Source organism: Odocoileus virginianus, chromosome 5, assembly GCF_023699985.2.
Source record: "Odocoileus virginianus isolate 20LAN1187 ecotype Illinois chromosome 5, Ovbor_1.2, whole genome shotgun sequence".
In the NCBI taxonomy this organism is placed as follows: Eukaryota; Metazoa; Chordata; class Mammalia; order Artiodactyla; family Cervidae; genus Odocoileus; species Odocoileus virginianus.
Genome location: NC_069678.1, coordinates 64,682,426 through 64,692,086, shown reverse-complemented (window position 1 = coordinate 64,692,086; position 9,661 = coordinate 64,682,426). Strand labels below are relative to the sequence as shown.

Below are 9,661 nucleotides of genomic sequence, written 5' to 3'. Positions count from 1 at the left end.
CTACTGTGCTCTAGATAGAGGGGTGGAGTGGCCTGAGAAAATGAGGATCTTCTAGGTAGAAGTAGATGATGGCCCCTGCACAACCCCTTCTATTAGAAACTCATTTTTAGGAAATGCTGTTGAAGTAGATGGTGGCACCTTTATATCCAAGGTTGCCAAAGAGGAAATCACCTGCAGAAGTTGGGCTGCAGGAGTTGGGACCAGACATGTGGGTCCACAGGGACGTCATTCAACAGATTGTTGGAAAGAATCTGGCAGTGCAAGTGACTAAGGGTGAATGCCTTACTGGCTTGAGTCATGCTGATAGAACACCACCTCCTATTTATGCTTAATGATGTCATTCTTTCTTTATTCACACATCTCCAATATATTTATTTTTAATTTCTCTTTTTAGATGGTTCTAGTAGCTTTACTTCTTCAGGAGTGTATACATTGTATTTAAATGGTATTGCATTTCCTCACATGTATAATTCTTGCTCAAGGAATCGTTACTCATGTGACCTGGCTTGTAGGGGGCGAGGGTGTCTCTATTTGGGGAAACTCCATTTGGTTGCCTCTGCTCGGGTACTGTTTTGAGTCCCCTGACTCTAGATAAGACCATTTTTTATGTTTGTGGATTGATTTGAATTTTGCTACTTTCGGAATGCAGGTTCTACATGTTATGTGGTACAACAGACCTAAGGTTCCAATTATATGATTCCAGTCTGGAAGGACTAACTCTGTCTTCTTGCTGAGAACCTGGGCAAGTGGAAGGACACTCGGATTCCTGTTTGTGGATGGCAGCTTGGTCCTGGCTCCAGCCCCAGGTCCTCATTCAATGCCAGGTCTATGGGCTTTTAAACAGCAGCCTCTGCAGCCCGCCTCTGGTCCTCTTGAGGGCTACATAACCTCAGCTACTCTTCTGTATTTGACACCTAGGGAATTCCCTCTTCTTGCCTTTTTAAAAATTATTATTATTTCTTTACTTTTGGTCCTAGTTGCAGCACTCAAGATCTTGCATTGTGGGCCTTGGGCTTTTCTCTAGTTGAGGGGACCAGGCTTAGTTGCCCTGTGGCATGTGGGATCCTAGCTTCCTGACCAGGTGAAGACCGGCTTCATCTTCCCGGAAGGATAAAGGAAGAAGACTGTTTCATTGATCTTGTTCCAGACCAGACTGGGCCTCAGTTGTCAGATCTGGAGCTGGTGGTGTATCCAGCACAGGAGCAGAACTGTTCCTAGATCAGAATGATGGCAGTAGATCTGAAGGCTTCAGTCCAGGAGCTGGGAAAGGAGGCAGTGCTCTTGGGAGAAGCAGCAGAGGCCCCAGGCTTCCTGCTGAAGCCAGCAGAGTCCCAGCCAGTGGGCATGTCCCGGGAGGAAGAAGTTTGCAATATACACCCGGGTCTACAAGAGCTGCTGAGCAGGAATACCAACAAAGCACCTGAGCCTGTATGTGAGAGGGTGATACCTACTTACCAGATACTAGCCCTTCCCCAGCAAACAAACATCAAAGACTGGACAGTGGCACCTGAGTTCATCTTGCCTGAGTCCCAGAGTTTGCTGACATTTGAGGAAGTGTCCATATACTTTTCCCAGGAAGAATGGGAGCTACTGGATCCCACTCAGAAGGCCCTCTACAACAACGTAATGCACGAAAACTTTGAGACTGTCATCTCTCTAGAATTATTTCTGCTCCCCAAACCTAAAGCGATCTCCTGTTTAGAGCAAGGGGAAAAGCCATACATTCAAGGATCTCCAGTGTTCAAAGACAATCTTGGAGAGCTGCTTTCAGAGATAAAGCTGAAAAATGACATGGAAAATCATCAACCTATGTGTCTTCCTGACTTAGAATTACAAGCACAAGGAGACATAGTATCAAAAAAAGCCAGTGTGAATGTTCATCAGAAAACAATGGGCAAAGAAAATCATGATGATTTGCATAGGCTGAGGAAATGGCACCAAGATTTACCAGTGAAGGAAAGAAAGAAACTTTTCGACTGGTGGGAAGAAGAGCTGCTAAAATTTATGAGCTTCATAAGAAAGAACGTGCAACAGAGAAGCCTTTTAAATGTCAGGAATGTGGAAAAAGCTTCAGAGTTAGCTCTGACCTTATTAAGCACCAAAGAATTTGTCAGGGGACATTTGACTTTAAGGAATCCAATATGTTGCCATTTCTCAAGGATTCTCTGTTTCTTATCAGTTCCTATTCCAGGAACGAAAGAAACAGCATGTACATTGTTCCCAGGACTGAGGTCATGGGATGAGACATGTATGAACCCCCTTCAACGACTCTTTTCAGCATCAGCAACCTTGTATGTATTCAGTTCAGTCGCTCAGTCATGTCCAACTCTTTGTGACCTCATGAATTGCAGCATGCCAGGCCTCCCTGTCCATCACAAACTCCCAGAGTTTACTCAAACACTTGTACATCGAGTGGGTGATGCCATCCAGCCATCTTTTTTTTAGCATCCTGAGAAGGAACTGATCATGTCTGAGCCCATCCTCTCTGAGCATCCACTCACTCTCTTCTCTCAGGTGTGCCACCTGACTTGAGAAAACTGACACCATGTACAAGCACACGGTGACTATCTACAGTAACAGAATTATTCTATTCTATTCTCTGCATCAACAAGAGTTGACTATTTCAGCTATCTTTTGCCCAGAGGATGAAAATTGAAACTATTGTTTGTTACTGGAAGTTTAAAAAAACATGATTTAAAAAATCATTCAGCTACTCAACACTTCAACAGAAAACCTCAACTGACAATTTACTTACCAAGATTTTCTGAATCCTTGCTGCTTCTCCTGCTGTGGCCATGAATCTTAAACTCTTATTTCGTGATCCGTACCCAATCCTAATCAAGCCCTTCCATGGAAAAAAGACAACCTCTTTAACAAGTGGTGCTGGGAAAACTGGTCAACCACCTGTAAAAGAATGAAACTAGAACACTTTCTAACACCATACACAAAAATAAACTCAAAATGGATTAAAGATCTAAACGTAAGACCAGAAACTATAAAACTCCTAGAGGAGAACAAGGCAAAACACTCTTCAACATAAATCACAGCAGGATCCTCTATGACCCACATCCCAGAATATTGGAAATAAAAGCAAAAATAAACAAATGGGAGAAGATGGCGGAGGAATAGGACGGGGAGACCACTTTCTCCCCTACAAATTCATCGAAAGAATATTTGAACGCTGAGCAAATTTCACAAAACAACTTCTGATCGCTAGCAGAGGACATCAGGCGCCCAGAAAAGCAGCCCATTGTCTTCAAAGGGAGGTAGGACAAAATATAAAAGATAAAAAGGGAGTCAAAAGAGCTACGGACGGAGACCCGTCCCGGGAAGGGAGTCTTAATAGAGGAAGTTTCCAATCACCAGGAAACCCTCGCGCTGGCGGGACTGGGGAAAGTTTTCGGCATTCTAACTGGGAGGAAAAATTAAACAAGGCCCACAGATTACGTGCCTAAAAGCAACTCCCAGCAGAAAAGTACCCCAGATGCCCGTACCCTCCAGCAACAAGTGGGGCGGAACGGAGAGGAGCGGGCGGCATTGCTTAGGGTAAGGACCGGCCGAAGACCCTGAGAGCAATCGGAGGGAGCTTTTTTAAACTGTGGGATAGCAAGGGTCAAAATTAACCGACCTGAACACACTGCCGGTGGTTCGCAAAACAAAGGTCCTGAGAAACTCCAGAGAAGAGCCGGCCCATCCCCGCAGGGGATGAGGGGATGAGGTAGGAGGCAGGGGGGAGGGGAAAAGGACAAACTCAGCCCTTGAGAAGCCACCCCCTCCCACACTGCAAACAGGCCTCCGGGTTCCATCTAAAGACTTCCTGAGACCCGACTGGCGGTGCGTGCTGGGGCCACTGAGGGAAAAAGCGCGCCATACCCGGGGAGATTGTGCCCAAGCCTCTGCTGCCTGAGCCGCTCGACGCGGAGGGAAAAGGCGTGCTGCACCCGGGGAGAGTACGTCCAAGCCTCTGGCTGCCTGAACCGCTCAGGCCGGGGAAGGCACAAAACGCAGGCGCAACCGAATCTGCGCTTTTGTGGAGTACCCGAAAACTGGAACCGCACTCAACGCAGAGCCCGCTCCATATAGAGCAGTCGGGAGCCTGAGCAGTGTAGACGGCGAAAGCACTGACAGCCGTGAGCGGGGCAAACCCAGTGTGGCCGGAACACGGTGAGCGCTATCCACACAGAGCGGTATCTGTCTGCAGCGCCCCGCCCTCCCCGTAGCAGGACTGAACTGAACTAGAGAACCTAAATAAGAGATCACCTCCGCCCGCCTGTGTCAGGGCGGAAATTAGACACCAAAGAGACGGCAAACAGAAGCCAAATAAACAAAGGGAACCGCTTCAGAAAGGACTGGTGCAACAGATTAAAATCCCTGAAGGTAACACCGACTACACCGGAAGGGGCCTACAGATATCGAGAAGTGTAAGCTGGAAAGAGGAGCTATCTGAAATTGAACTGAACCTACGCTGACCGCAACAACTCCAGAGAAATTCCTAGATATATATGTATATATATATTTTTTAATTAAAAAAATTTTTTTTCTTTCCTTTTTTTATTTTTTATTTTTTCTCTTTTATTTTCTTTTAAAATCCCCTATTACTCCCCCAATACTCCTCAACTTTCATTTTCATATATTTTTATGATTTTTTTTAATTAGGGAAAAAAATTTTTTTTTCTTTTTTTTCTTTTTCTTGTTTTTCTCTCCTATTTCCTTTTAAAGTCCTCTAATACTCTTCTATTATTCCTTAATTTTCATTTTCATTTCACTATAACCTTGCCAAAAAAAAAAAAAAAAAGAGAGAGAGAGAGACAGAGAAACCCTATTTTTAAACCGAACTTCATATACAGTCTAAATTTTTTTTGTGTTTTTGTTTTTGTTTTTAAATATTGGATTTCAAAGAGTCTAACCTCTACACTAGATTTTTAATCTTTGTTTTTCAGTAGTATGTGATATAAATTTTGGTCATTTAAGAATCCAATATTCAGTTCCCATTTCTATTCAGGAGTGTAGTGATTACTCTCCCACTTTTGACTCTCTGTTTCTACCTCAGAACACCTCTATTTCCTCCTTTCCCCTTCTCTTCCCAATCCAACTCTGTGAATCTTTGTGGGTGTCTGGGCTCCGGAGAACACTTTGGGAACAGATAACTTCGTAGATCTGTCTCTCTCCTCTTGAGTCCCCTTTTTCTCCTCCTGCTCACCTCTATCTCCTTCCTCCCTCTCCTATTCTTCATGTAACTCTGTGAACCTCTCTGGTTGTCTCTCACGGTGGAGAATCTTTTCACCATTAACCTAGAAGTTTTATTATCAGTGCTGTATAGTTGGAGAAGTCTTGAGACTATTGGAAGAATAAAACTGAAATCCAGAGGCAGGAGACTTAAGCCCAAATCCTGAGAAAACCAGAAAACTCCTGACTACACGGAACATTAAGGAATAAGAGACCATCGAAAAGCCTCCATACCTACACCAAAACCAACCACCACCCAAGAGCCAATAAGCTCCAGTACAAGACATACCACGCAAATTCTTTAGCAATGCAGGAACATAGACCTGAGTGTCAACATCCAGGCTGTCCAAAGTCACACCTAACACATAGACCCATCGCAAAACTCATTACTGGACACTCCATTTCACTCCAGAGAGAAGAAATCCAATTCCACGCACCAGAACACTGACACAAGCTTCCCTAACCAGGAAACCTTGACAAACCAATCGTCCAACCCCACCCACTGGGTGAAACCTCCACAATAAAAAGGAACCTCAGACCACAATAATACAGAAAGCCCACTTCAGACAGAGCAATCTAAACAAGATGAAAAGGCAGAGAAATACCCAACAGCTAAAGGAACATGAAAAAAGCCCACCAAGTCAAACGAAAGAGGAGGAAATAGGGAATCTACCTGAAAAAGAATTTAGAATAATGATAGTAAAAATGATCCAAAATCTTGAAAACAAAATGGAGTTACAAATAAATAGCCTGGAGACAAAGATTGAGAAGATGCAAGAAATGTTTAACAAGGACCTAGAAGAAATAAAGTCAATTAAAAATTAATAATGAAATAAATGAGATCAAAAACACTCTGGAGGGAACCATGAGTAGAATAACAGAGACAGAAGATAGGATAAGTGACTTAGAGAATAAAATGGTGGAAATAAATGAAGCAGAGAGGAAAAAAGAATCAAAAGAAATGAGGACAACATCAGGGACCTCTGGGACAATGTGAAACGCTCCAACATTCGAATCATAGGAGTCCCAGAAGAAGAAGACAAAAAGAAAGGCCATGAGAAGATACTCGAGGAGATAATAACTGAAAACTTCCCTAAAATGGGGAAGGAAATAGCCACCCAAGTCCAAGAAACCCAGAGAGTCCCAAACAGGATAAACCCAAGGCGAAACACCCCAAAACACATATTAATCAAATTAACAAAGATCAAGCACAAAGAACAAATATTAAAAGCAGCAAGGGAGAAACAACAAATAATACACAAAGGGATTCCCATAAGGATAACAGCTGATCTATCAATAGAAACCCTTCAGGCCAGAAGGGAATGGCAGGACATAGTTAAAGTAATGAAAGAGAATAACCTACAACCTAGATTACTCTACCCAGCAAGGATATCATTCAGATATGAAGGAGAACCCAAAAGCTTTACAGACAAGCAAAAGCTAAGAGAATTCAGCACCACGAAACCAGCTCTTCAACAAATACTAAAGGATCTTCTCTAAACAGGGAACACAGAAAGGTAGTATAAACGTGAACCCCAAACAACAAAATAAATGGCAACGGGACCATACCTATCAATAATTACCTTAAATGTAAATGGGTTGAATGCCCCAACCAAAAGACAAAGGCTGGCTGAATGGATACAAAAGCAAGACCGCTATATATGCTGTCTACAAGAGACCCACCTCAAAGCAAGGGACACATACAGACTAAAAGTGAAGGGCTGGAAAAAAATATTCCATGCAAACGGAGACCAAAAGAAAGCAGGAGTCGCAATACTCATATCAGATAAAATAGACTTTCAAATAAAGGCTGTGAAAAGAGACAAAGATGGACACTACATAATGATCAAAGGATCAATCCAAGAAGAAGATATAACAATTATAAATATATATGCACCCAACATAGGAGCACCGCAATATGTAAGGCAAACGCTAACGAGTATGAAAGAGGAAATTAATAGTAACACAATAATAGTAGGAGACTTTAATACCCCACTCACAACTATGGATAGATCAACTAAACAGAAAATGAACAAGGAAGCACAAACTTTAACGGACACAATGGACCAGCTAGACCTAATTGACATCTATAGGACGCTTCACCCCAAAACAATCAACTTCACCTTTTTCTCAAGTGCACACGGAAGCTTCTCCAGAATAGACCACATCCTGGGCCATAAACCTAGTCTTGGTAAATTCAAAAAGATTGAAATCATTCCAGTCATCTTTTCTGACCACAGTGCAGTAAGATTAGATCTCAATTACAGGAAAAAAAATTACTAAAAATTCAAACATATGGAGGCTAAACAACACGCTTCTGAATAACCAACAAATCATAGAAGAAATCAAAAAAGAAATCAAAATATGCATATAAATGAATGAAAATGAAAACACAACAACCCAAAACCTATGGGACAGTGTAAAAGCAGTGCTAAGGGGAAGATTCATAGCATTACAGGCCTACCTCAAGAAACAAGAAAAAAGTCAAATAAATAACCTAACTCTACACCTAAAGCAACTAGAGGAGGAAGAAATGAAGAACCCCAGGGTTAGTAGAAGGAAAGAAATCTTAAAAATTAGGGCAGAAATAAATGCAAAAGAAACTAAAGAGACCATAGCAAAAATCAACAAAGCTAAAAGCTGGTTTTTTGAAAAAATAAACAAAATTGACAAACCATTAGCAAGACTCATTAAGAAACAAAGGGAGAAGAACCAAATTAACAAAGTTAGAAACGAAAATGGAGAGATCACAACAGACAACACTGAAATACAAAGGATCATAAGAGACTACTACCAGCAGCTCTATGCCAATAAAATGGACAACTTGGAAGAAATGGACAAGTTCTTAGAGAAGTATAACTTTCCAAAACTGAACCAGGAAGAAATAGAAGATCTTAACAAAACCATCACAAGCAAGGAAATCGAAACTGTAATCAGAAATCTTCCAACAAACAAAAGCCCAGGACCAGATGGCTTCACAGCTGAATTCTACCAAAAATTTAGAGAAGAGCTAACACCTATCTTACTCAAACTCTTCCAGAAAATTGCAGAAGAAGGTAAACTTCCAAACTCACTCTATGAGGCCACCATCACCCTAATTCCAAAACCAGACAAAGATGCCACAAAAAAAGAAAACTACAGGCCAATATCACTGATGAACATAGATGCAAAAATCCTTAACAAAATTCTAGCAAACAGAATCCAACAACATATTAAAAAAATCATACATCATGACCAAGTGGGCTTTATCCCAGGAATGCAAGGATTCTTTAATATCTGCAAATCAATCAATGTAATACACCACATTAACTAATTGAAAGATAAAAACCATATGATTATCTCAATAGATGCAGAAAAAGCCTTTGACAAAATTCAACATCCATTTATGATTAAAACTCTCCAGAAAGCAGGAATAGAAGGAACAGACCTCAACATAATAAAAGCTATATATGACAAACCCACAGCAAGCATCACCCTCAATGGTGAAAAATTGAAAGCATTTCCCCTGAAATCAGGAACAAGACAAGGGTGCCCACTCTCACCACTCCTATTCAACATAATTTTGGAAGTGTTGGCCACAGCAATCAGGGCAGAAAAAGAAGTAAAATGAATCCAGATAGGAAAAGAAGAAGTGAAACTCTCTCTGTTTGCAGATGACACGATCCTCTACATAGAAAACCCTAAAGACTCTACCAGAAAATTACTAGAGCTAATCAATGAATACAGTAAAGTTGCAGGATATAAAATTAACACACAGAAATCTCTTGCATTCCTATACACTAACAATGAGAAAACAGAAAGAGAAATTAAGGAAACAATACCATTCACCATTGCAACAAAAAGAATAAAATACTTAGGAGTATATCTACCTAAAGAAACAAAAGACCTATACATAGAAAACTGTAAAACACTGATGAAAGAAATCAAAGAGGACACAAGCAGATGGAGAAATATACCGTGTTCATGGATTTGAAGAATCAATATTGTCAAAATGGCTATACTACCCAAAGCAATCTATAGATTCAATGCAATCCCTAGCAAGCTACCAACGGTATTTTTCACAGAACTAGAACAAATAATTTCACAATTTGTATGGAAATACAAAAAACCTCGAATAGCCAAAGTAATCCTGAGGAAGAAGAATGGAACTGGAGGAATCAATCTGCCTGACTTCAGACTATACTACAAAGCCACAGTCATCAAGACAGTATGGTACTGGCACAAAGACAGAAATATAGATCAATGGAACAGAATAGAAAGCCCAGAGATAAATCCACGAACCTATGGTCACCTTATCTCGACAAAGGAGGCAAGGATATACAATGGAAAAGAGACAACCTCTTTAACAAGTGGTGCTGGGAAAACTGGTCAACCACCTGTAAAAGAATGAAACTAGGACACTTTCTAACACCATACACAAAAATAAACTCAAAAT

General features: G+C 41.1%; 1 pseudogene; it reads left to right on the top strand.

Annotated features, from left to right (window-relative positions):
• The first annotated feature begins 1,227 nt into the window (after positions 1–1,227).
• On the top strand, positions 1,228–2,243 carry LOC110137396 (zinc finger protein 75A pseudogene; annotated as a pseudogene).
• The last annotated feature ends 7,418 nt before the right edge of the window (positions 2,244–9,661 follow it).